The following is a 12,223-nucleotide window of genomic DNA, read 5'->3' on the forward strand; positions in this document are numbered from 1 at the left end:
AATTGTCAACAATTTTTAATTATTTTATTATTATATATTTTTAGGTGGTGGACGGCTTCCAGAAAATTGAGTTGCAAAATATGCCCCCTGCTCCAGAAAAAAAAAGAATTTTCCACCGATTCGAAGTACTTATACGACATGGCCCATGCAATTTCTAGCGGCGTGGTTCCGGTGGATCTGGCTAACATAAAACCAGGGAAAATTGTACATTATCGGTGGCTCACCAAGGCCTTGATTATTGCGATTATATGTGACAACGGAAAATCCAGATGCAAATTTAAGAATTCTGGTTGAATTTATAATTAAATGTTATGTGCCAATGTACTTCAATATCAAGTATTACAACCCGGTCGTGTACGGCAGTGCATTATTTTTCAAGTTCATTGGTTGGTCACGATTTCTAGAACCTCGCTTACGCAAAATTGTCAATCAAGTAATTAATGATAATTCATATTATACGCATTCGGAAAATATCTTGTTATCAATGTTGTTTGATGACAGGAAAGAAAAGCGCGACTGTGCCATCAAGAAAATTCTACGCTATCGAACCGATGTTGACGAGCCAATGGAACTTAGAGTTTATAAAAAACCAGATATAAACTTTAATTGCACAAGTTATACGGAAATGATCAATTTGAATGATATAAATATCGTATTTGAACCACCATTCACGCGAAGCATTCCGTACGATACATTGAAAGAATATTTAAATCAAGATGATCCACCGTTTAATTATCGAAAAATTCCATCAGACATACAAGGAACGGAACGACATGTTCAATTACTAGCTAGCGTTTCCAAACGGGTTATACCGGGAAATGTAGAGGCTGTTATGGCGACGACATTAGAGAGCCGTGCGAAATTGCCCAGGCTTGAAAGTAAAAAAGACTTCAAACAATATTTTTTTTTTTAATTTATTTTCTATAACTCACTTAAATTAATTTTTTTCAATTACATATGTTCTGACTAAATAAATTTCTTAAAAGAAAAAAATAGATATTATTATAAATAAACAATTAAAAACAAAGAAAAAACATAGCAATTTAGCTGATTTTTTCATGTAAATCACCAAAAATGGTGATTTTTTGAAATGATTGTATGGGGAACCCCCCAGGGGAGTTCCAGGGGGTGTGCCACTGCCATGGGTGGATCGGCCGTCCAAAGTTAGTGGGGGTCGGTCATACATTTGGACTCGATTGGAGCACTCTAAATGGGTCAAAGTGGGATTTTTCAAAATTTGCCCCTACCCAAAAGTTCGACCCAAATTGGGGGACATCAAAATTCGTTTTAGAGGTATGGTTCCTTCGGTAAAGTATCTTATTTTGATCCCTAGAATATGATTTTCATAGAGCAATGGGCGATTTTTAAATTGACACGCCCTAGTATGTACATATATTTATATTTGGTTTTTATATTATGTTTACATTTTTCTGTTTCACATATATATTTGCTTTTTATTTAGCCACTTTATTTTTCAAGGTATTCACGTATATGTAAGCATTAATTTTTTCTGTATTTAGGTAGCACTATCACTGCACTGCACAACTTGGTCACTTCCAATTTATATTTCTTTGTTTTTGTTTAAGGTTTATGTTTTTTTATTTGGTTTTTCCACTTCACTTTGCGAAGACCGAAAACCGACGATTGACAGGCAATTAAAACGAAACAATGGTTGTATATACATATTTACAAACGAAGTTGTGTGTGGACAAATTTACAAACATTATGCTAATGATTATCCCAAATTTGTTTACACGAACACAAAATTACATACATATGTGAATATGTGAACTTTATGCGTACGGTTCCTTAAAATCTGTTTACATGTACACATAATTACATCCATATGCGAATATGTGCGTCGGCTTGGTCTTCAAAATGTTATCAAAACCTCTAATGCCCAGTATACTAAACATATGTATATATTTATTTAGGTAATAATGGAAATATGACTTTATTATAAATTCCTACAGATTTAGTGGAATTTATTATTAAATAGGTCAAATTGCAGATACATATATACATTTATACATAAGAGCTTTGTTATCAAATATATGGAGAATATCCATAAATAATATCCATAGTCGCTTGCGCATTGTAAATATGCGAATCTGTAAGCGTACATTTCTAAACATTGAAATCAAGAATGATAGAGAAAGAGATTACGCAATGCGCATGTTTGCTTTCTGTCAGCTGTTTTTGCTGACGTCACGATTGACTTGTCGTTTTTCGCCCACGCTTTTAAATTGTGTTTTCAATTCTGGTTTTGAATTTGATTGTGACGTTGTAAATTTTTTAAAATGCTTTGCGCTGTGTTCGGTTGTGCCAATAACAATAGTAAAAATAGTGGAGATTTTTCCATTTCCCTAGGGATAAAACTTTATTAAAAAAATGGCTTCATTTTTGTCGTCGAACGGACGAAATCAACATTAAAAATGCGTGCATATGTGAAGTGCACTTCTCGCCAGAAGACTTCGAAAGGAATTTGCAGTTTGAAATGGGTAATAATAGCATTTTGATTAAAATTTTTTTACATTTATAAACCAAAAACTTGTAGGTGTATGTTCGCGGAATCCAACCAAGTTGCTACCTAGCGCTTTTCCCACATTAACCACAGTTCCTGCAGAGTCTAATGAACAGCAGAAAAGGATGGAGTCTCGTTCCAGAAAAGAGTTGTTGAATACACTTTTAAAAGATGCTGCCGCTGCTGACATAGTTCAAGCCGACGAGGTTGGAGAGGCACCTCAAAACGCAGAGGTCGTCATCGATGAGAAAGACGAAAAAATACTGCATTTGGAAGCAGAAATGTAAGTCCTAATTGATATCGATGAGGTATAATTTACTTACATAAGTATGTGTATTTCTTATTCTTTTTAGACAAAGACTGAATAATGTTGCTAGCACTTTGAATAAGTGCAACAACGAGCAGTTGGCAGAAATTAAACGCCTTAAGATTTCAATTAAGACTGCGGAATTTCACCGGAGTGATTTGGAGCAAAACCTTAGTTGCATTTTCACCATCGGCCAGGTAAGTGCCTCCATTCTAAGATGTATGTTACAAGTTATACTAAAGATCCTTACATGTAGATTGAAAAATTAAGAGATGAAAATAAAAGGCGAAACTGGAAAGAAGAAGGCATTGCTAAGTCGATCACACTGTTCTCAACGAGTCCGAAAGCGTATACACTCTTAAGAAGAAACAACTTTCCTCTACCAGGTGTGCGCACTCTCCAATAGTGGTCCAAAAAAATTGATGTTGCTCCAGGTGTGATAGAGCCAGTAATGAAGTTGTTGACGACAGCAACTGAGCTAACACAGGCGCAAAAAGTTTGTGTACTCAGTTTTGATGAGATGAAAATACGAAGGACTTATTGCTACGACAGATCAACAGACTCCACATTGCCTCCTGTTAACTACGTTCAGGTGGCAATGATAAGAGGTAACTCCACTCGTTAATTTACATGAAATAAATTTATTTCTACAATATTTTGTGTTTTTTTTTAGGTTTGATAAGTAAATGGAAACAGCCTGTATTCTACGAATACGACTGCAAAATGACAAAAGAGATATTGTTCGAAATTTTGTCAAACGTGAAGAAAGGCGGATACAGTGTTGTTGCTATTGTAAGCGATTTGGGTGGAGCAAATAGAGCGTTATATAGTGATCTAGAGATAAATGTGGAAAAACCTTGGTACATTCATTAAACAATTAAAAAATTACGATAAAATAATTTTAAGTATGTTATTATTTTTTTTTTTAGGGTCTCACACAACGGAGACAGGATTGTGGTTTTTGCTGATGTCCCCCACCTAATAAAACTTCAAAGAAATCATTTTATTGATAATGGCTTCACTATTAATGGAACAGTTGACAGAAAGGATATAATTCTGAAGCTACTTTCACTTACATCCAACGAGCTTTCCATCGCCCATAAAATTTCGCAAAAACATTTGAGTGTAACAGGAGCGGAGAGACAGAAGGTTAAATTAGCCACAAAATTGTTTTCCCACACAATTGCTCAAGCTATAACTCGAGCGGCTAGTTTAGGCTTACTAAGCGACGAGAATTGGGAAGAATGTTATCGGCTTTTTAAAATTGTAAGTAGAATGTAAAATATTAAATGTTCATATTTAATAAATATTTATTTTGTAGACAAATGACTGGTTCGACATAATGAATGTCAGGGTGCCCAAAGATGGAGTGAGGGAACGCTTGCACGCCTATGGTTTAGCTTTGAAAACCCAAAATAATATTTTGGATCAGATGACGGAGTTGATGTCATCAATGAGGGTAATTGGCAAAACTGGATTGCTTCCATTCCAAAAAGGTCTTGTAGTATAACTTTAGCTGTATATTTAATAAGTTCTTTTCTTTAACGTTTGATTTTACTTTTGATTTGCAGGTATACTCCAAAGCAATAATGCTTTGAAATTGCTGCTGGATGATTTACGCCAGCAGTACAAAATCGACTACGTTTTAACCTACCGCCTAAACCAGGACGTTTTGGAGAATTTCTTCGGAATAATAAGGTCAAAAGGCGGCCTTCACGATCACCCTGACAGACAGGAGTTTAAGTATAGACTGCGTTCGTATATACTTGGTCGCAACGAAGGAGCAATAACAGAAGCAGGAAACGTAGAAATCGATAATACCCCGGATTTAGAGGGGAATTATCTATCTCTTACCGGTAATTATCAAAATATTTAAAATAGTAGTATTATAATCTTAAATTAAAGACAAAATTTTAGTATAAAATTGTAATGTATAAAATAAACTAAACATGTATTCCATTTATTTATACGCATATACATATGTATGTTTATTATATTTTTGCAGGTAATATTTTTCAGCGTGTGTCAGTTGATCTAAATACCACTGACCCAACTGAAAAAAATGAGGACTTGGAGACTCTGAACAACGATGCTCTTGAAAATTTGGCAGGGTATATCTGCTACAAACTTGGGAAAGATATCCCCGAAATTTGTGCCAACTCCGAGAATAGTTCGTCGTTCACTTGGGTGGATCACCTTTCTGAAGGAGGGCTCTCAAGGCCAACAGATATGTTGATGGAGCACATGAGAGCCTTACAAGCAATATTTGACGAAGTTAATAGCAGCGAATTGTATATTTGTACAAATTATATTAAGAACCACTTAGATTTAAGTAATTCTGTAAATTGTAGCACTATGGTAAAAGAACTGTTTTTTAGAGCTAGAATGCATTTCAGAATTCGTTCCTTAAACAAAAATATAATTGAAAATATGTTTAGTAAAAAAAAGAAAATTAAATAAAACAATAAATTGATACTTGGTTACAAAATATTCAATATTTTTATTTACATAAATGTTTATGGTTGAAACAAACACAGCAAAGATTGTCTCTTTTTAAATAATACAATGAAAATTCAATTAAATGAATATGTAGGTAAATGTTCACTATAAAATATTCACTTATATTGATATCTTTTATTAATATTCACTTATATTGATGTTAAATTTGATGATATTCATGATTTTGTATGCCTGCAATACAAAATTGCTTCTTATTGCAAAGAAAAACAACCAACTGAAAATCAGCTTATTGTAAGTTGGTCAACCGTGACGTAGATGCGCAGAACGAACAAAATTTGAACTCGTCATTGCGCAATCTTTGTCTCTGTGATTTGTGCATTGAAATTAGCATCATGTTTCTCATTTAACACTGAAAATGCTCAGTTCTGCTATTTTCGCCCTCTTCAGTTAAATATTGGTGAAATCCGCTAATATAAAAGAGTACCCCTCTTTTTGTGGTGAAATCTACTAATAGAAAAGAGTACCCCTCCAAAAAATGAAATATCGTAAAATTGGCAAAGCGGTGAACCTTCTCTATGTCAGAGAACGTTTATAATAGAGAAGGTTCACTGCGCGAAGAACGTAAAAATATTTTTGGCTAACTCGGTCGAGATGGAGGAGTTTCACCACTGGAGAAATCTTAACATTTTCGCTTGAACAGAGCTGCTTGAACAGAACTTGCATAAATATGTATGAAGATGTATGAGCGTGTACACATATCGACGCAGATTTTTGCGAGCACCGAAAATATTTTAGAATTGAAAAATATTATAAATCGACAACAGCTATGTTGCTACTTTTCTCACTTCTTTCTGTGAAGAAACATCAGAAAGTTGTTCAGTTTATGATTTTTAGCGTTGGCCTTCGTCGCGAAAAGACGCTTGTAGGCAAAGGCATGCTCGGGGAGATGTCATGGTGTTTGCTTTTATGAATGAAGCGAGTTTGCCTGTTGAAAGTGCGCTTGCGTTCATGAATGAAAAAGTTGTTGTTGTGTATTTTTCTACAAATTTGGGCATCGACTATTTGGCTGTCATCCCTTTGTGACGCTGCTGATGCTACTTGCAACGAGTAAAGGAACCAGTAAAGCCTGATTAAGTTGGACGCCTGCGTTTCATCACTTCTTGCCCAACTCACGCGAGTGTCCATGTTATAAAGAAATTATCCTTTTCTTATTTTATTGACTTTATTTTCAAAACTAGTTAAAAAAACGTACTTTGAATTCAATATATAAGTGTGTAATAGAAAAACAAAAATTAACTCATTATAAAATACGGATATATACAACTTATGTTTTAGAAAAATATGTGTCTATTTCAGTTTGTTTCAATTTTGATAAGCTTATATTTTGTTCCAATTTCGTTTCGTGCTGATACATAAAGAATGACTTCGTTCATGTTTGATAAAGCTTATTTTGCAGTGGGAGGATTATAGTTTTCAGTGCACTCATCTTCACTTTCACTTGAAGCTGTTTCTTTGGGAGATGTGTTTTAAATCCTCTACCCAGCGTTTGAAAAACTACGCTACTCTCGTAGCATTTCATTTTACTCTTGCTACCGCTCTCACTTTGTTGGGAGCCATAGCATAGCCTTAGCATAACAATGTAAAGTATGTGCTCTACTCTGCTCCGAGTTTTGTTAGGTAAAAAACTATAGCTGGAGTGGGAGCAAAAAATTAAATTCTGCGCTATGCTCTGGCGTAGCGGTAGCAAAAAATTGGGAGCTGTAGCACAGCGGAGCTAATGATAATTTTCATGTGCTACAGCTCCCGCATGTGTTTGTTGTTTTTTTTCTTTTTTGCTATTTTCTGTCATTTACAAGAATGGTACAAGTTGGTATATAAAAGAAAGTCGTTTATAATTCAAGAACGGCTGAACCGATTTGGCTTAAAATTGGTGGGGATGTAGCATAGAAGCAGGGTAAGGACATAGGATCTATCTCTTTATGCTAAAATTCAATACAACTCATTAATACAAAAATTATATTTCAAATCATAAGCATTTGTTCAAAATTTATGTAAGAATCATTTTTTTTTTTTTTTTTTTTTTTTACTTTCTCTGTTTAGTGCAGCAACTCGAATTATTTTCTCCAGAAGTAGGTTGAAGAAGTCGCACGAAAAGCAGTCGCTTTGTCTGAAACCGCGTTTTGTATCGAACGTTTTGGAGAAGTCCTTTCCGATGCTAACGGAGGTTTTGGTGTTGCTCAACGTCAGTTTACACAGTCGTATTAGTTTTGCGAGGATGCCAAATTCAGACATCGCAGCATATAGACAGCTCCTTTTCATGTTGTCAAAATTAGCTTCGAAATCGACGAAGAGGTAGTGTCGATTCTTTTCTCACGGGTCTTTCATCTAAATCTAACCTTATACGCAATGTTGAGGAGGGTTATCCCACGGTAGTTAGCGTAGATTGTGGGGTCTCCAATTTTGTGGATTGGGCAGAGCACACTTAAATTCTAATCGTAGGGCATACTTTCGTACGACCATATTCTACAAATAGGCTGATGCATGCTACCTATCAGTTGTCTGAATAGCTCCGCCGGCAATCCATCGGCCCCACCCCCCTTTGTTGTTCTTCAGACGGGTTATTGCTTTCGAACTTCTTCATGGTCGAGCAATGGAACGTCTGCTCCATCGCTATCTATTGGGGAATCGAGTTCGCCTTCTCCTGGCGTTATGCTTTCACTGCAATTCAGCAGGTTCATAGGTGCACTATAAGCGCTCATAGGAGGCAATTTTGGTCACATCGTCCTTCTCTTCCGTCAGGAGTTTGGCGCAAGTCAGCGATATGTTGAAGAACTTCGCTTTGATGCGGACTGTGGCAAGACGTTCATCCACCGGAGTAAGTGACAGTATTCGCTGACGGAGTCTCTCTTCCACCACGAATGCCACGGCATCAGTCCTTGTTCCATCCACCATATTTCTTGGACGGCGGTGATCTCACCACTTTTTTCACGAGGACATCAACCAGCTGGGCAGCGGGCTGGGCTTCCCAATTAAGGAACCGGACATTCCAGGTGCATTACTTCAAATCGTAATTCTTATTTCGTTTGTCACGGTCGTTATCAAAAGGGGGGTCTCTTATCCGATGCTGTTTTTTACTGTTCATTGGGGGCGTTGTTTACGTGGCGGTTCCCAAGCCCTGCGCACAACCCTGTGGAGGGGAGGTTTAGTCTTCTCTCTATAGCCCGTCTTCAAACGCATATTCTTGTCTACCCAGAGGATACTTGGCCAAAGACCGGAAGTCGTGAGCTGATTGAGCCATACGTAAAAGAATCGTTTCTGGCCACTCCCAAGTATATAGCGATCATAGAACTTTCCTTACTTGCGTGAACTCCTACACATGACTCCATCCTCCAACTGAGATTATTACTAATATTGAATTCAAGGAGAGACTCTCCTCGTATATTGCAGTCCATACTACCCCATTCAATATGGGGCATTTTCGCATCGCACTTTAGGAGCTGGGGCAGCCTAGCTCCTGCAGTAATCAACTAGGCCCATTACAGCCGCTGGGGGCGCAGTATTTGTGTCTCCTGGAAAGTAGGCCGCTGCCAGGACGAAGTCTACACCTTCGTTATTCTTGGCCTGCACAGCAAACAGGTCCTGTATTAGGAACTCTTATATCCGTGACAGACATGTAGTAACAATACCATATATGGTACAAATACCATATGTATGTCTTCAAATACTAGCAAAATACCATATCAGCAATGTAGCATTTTGCTGGTAACAATATTATGATGTTTCATTGTGGTATTTCTATAAACACAGCTAAAAGAAGGTAAACAACTTTGCTAAAAGGTTTTACACAAAAGCTCTTCGAAATATTCCGTCAAAATTACTTAAAAAATTAATAAATATGATATGGAAAACAAAATATTTCCACTTTTTTTTTTCAGAAAAGCAAGAAATGCCAAATATTATGTCACGTGTTTATTTTCTCCATAACACACAACTACATATTTATTGTTTAAAATTTATTTGAAATATTTAATGCCAATGAAACAAAGCTAGTATTTGAGTTTACTACATTGCCATGTGTGTTATCAACGTAGTAAACAGAATACCATGATACCTTTACTATGGTGTTATTACATGTCTGTTACGGGTATTAAATACAAAGTAATCAATAGGTTCAGCTGAGCAGCTGCGTGGAGGGTGGTACACCCTCTTCAACTGTGACCTGAGCAGTTGCAGCCTGCTTGGCCGTATTGGCGCTGAGACGAGTAACCTCCTCGTCTACCTGCTTCTTTTCGTCCGTACCGCTTGCCCCAGGAGCATTCTGCCTGTAGAGCCTCATAATTACCGAGCTGAACGGGTAATTCAGATGGAGGCTTCCCATCCGGATGATTTGTAGGACTCGTAGGTCGCACATAAATCCAACATTCATCCAGAATTCTCCACTTTACTCCGCATATCTGTTCATCTATTTGTGTCTGTGCAAGCTGTAACTGAGTAAGAATTCGTAATGACACTTGGTACACATGTTTCTTGTAACCATTGTAACATCAGTAAATTAGAACCTTTAATTCATTATTCCCTTGTGTGATTGGAAGAAAAGGAGATAGATTCCTGTTGGAAGAAAAGTTATGGAGAGAAACTTGCCTGCTTTACTAGGCGTAGAAAAGTCGATCAAGGTAATGTTGGACAACCAATTTTGAGACGGATTTCGCTTATGATAACATGAAATCTAATTCCACTGATTCGGTTCAAATACGAGTAGATTGCTTTGTTATTATAAAAAGTGATCGCATCCTTCACGAAATACTTTCAATGGATTTCTTCATGATTAAATACTTTGGCGACATTCAGCAAAACAGTTTATATTGGAAAATTTTAAAATAGGATATTGGATTTAGGCAATAACAAGTGAAGTTGAATATTAATAAAGTTTTGACGTGTTCTGGTGATTGGATGCTTTACCCTTTACTTAGCAAAGCTGACAATTTGCTCCAGTGGATCAATTGTCATTCAAACGGCACATCTTCTATACAACCTCGTCATTCAGTGGCACTAGTTGTCGATGTGATTTGTGCACAAACTATTTTTGCGTCGAACGCAATTGCTTTATTTAATTTCTTACTTACACAATTTACTTCAGAATAAACAAAAATAATAAGTTTTTACTTTTTAACTTCATGTTCATGAATGAATTAGTAAATGACAATAAAAACAATTTCAGCAGTTCTGATTTAACCGTTATTGGGCTTAGATATAAAACTGTAATTTGGCACAGGGGATCGCAGCTGCAAGGGGAAGTTGTGGGCTAAACGCCAGAAACTTTAATTTTCCAATATGGTACGAAATACCTTCATATAGGGAAGATATTTTAATGAAATTGAGAGAGTGTCTTCTTCTAATAACGGTGAATCTTTGTGCCTAAATGAATAAAATCGGGCGAAACTTTAGCCCCATATAACTTACATTAAGGATGTTTAATCGTCCGGCTGAATTTACAACATATATATATACACATGTATGTTTATATTTGTACACTCGTGGTCACGCAAAGCTTACCACTAAAAATTTTCAAGTGTTGTGCATACTTGACAACACTTTATAACGGTACTTTTTGCAATATACAAATTTTTTATTTAGCAATAAGCTATTGACATGTTATATATCAAAATTATTAAAAATTAAAATAATTTGAAAGTTAGTGAGCTTTACAAAATGAACCAGAAATGTAAAAGGCTGACATGCGATGAAAAAATTATATTTTTTTATTTTTTTAATTCAATTTCACTTACACTATATTGAAATTAATGTCATATATTATTTTTATTTACTTGAAACACGAAGTTAAGTTGCGGTATTACTTTAAAAACAATAAAATCTAGCGCTTTAGTATAGCGTAAAAGCTAGTTTATGTTTTACTCATTAAACGGAATTTACTATAATATAATTTAGTTTATTTCTGCTAAAAAACAAAACGGATGATTACTGTAACAAGGAGCACCTTTGGGAGTTTCTTTTTTGAAGTGGGCGTGGTCCCGCTCTCATCTAAGTTTAATATACATATCTGCTAAACTACTTAAACTACAATAACCAAATATGCTGAAACCAAATCTTATAAGAATTTCTACTGACAGCGTGAAAATGAATTAAATCGGAAGTAACTCCGCTCACTCCCCATAGTAAGACGGTTCTGTTAAAAACTACTAAAACCATGATAAATCAATAACTAAACGCGACAGATACATTAAATTTTACCACCGAGATGGCATGACAGAGCTTTATCAGAGCCGATGGAAAATTTGGCGATGGGCGTAGGGTGGCACCGCCCACTTTTTGGTGAAACCCAATATCTCGGGAACCGTTCAATCGATTTCGACAAAATTTGGTACCTAGAACTTTTCTTTGATATTCTTATGTCCCGAGATCACTGAGATCACGAGCCCAAATTAAAGGTACCAAGTAGTCGGTTATCATGACGTAATTCTGGATGAAATTGCAGTAATTTAATTTTTTCAGGATGCCTGTTGTCCCAAAAGTGACACTTTTGCTTGTTTACATACCCATTAACCAGAAACGGGCCGCATCTCGAAACAAAATTTCGCTCGAAAACGTCGGATCTTCTTGGAACTTTTCAAGACTAATAGAGTGAAACGATGTCGTTTGGAAAGCTCGAGCTTCAGTTCTTGCTACATGTATGTTGTACGCTTTCAATTAAAGATTTTGGCGTAAAATACACCAAGTCGTTGCACACGTCATTCCGACCAAGCCGACTCTCCAGGGACCTCATGTACACTCTCAGCTACAGCTGCTATATTTGCTTCACTGCTTGGTGGACGTTGGAGTCATGTGTAGAAGTTCAAGCAAGTGAGGAAAGTTCTCTGATCGCCATTCACTTGGGAGTGGCCAGAAACAATTCTTTTATACATGGCACAAGCAGC

Source organism: Bactrocera tryoni, unplaced genomic scaffold (genome assembly GCF_016617805.1).
Source record: "Bactrocera tryoni isolate S06 unplaced genomic scaffold, CSIRO_BtryS06_freeze2 scaffold_25, whole genome shotgun sequence".
Classification (NCBI taxonomy): domain Eukaryota; kingdom Metazoa; phylum Arthropoda; class Insecta; order Diptera; family Tephritidae; genus Bactrocera; species Bactrocera tryoni.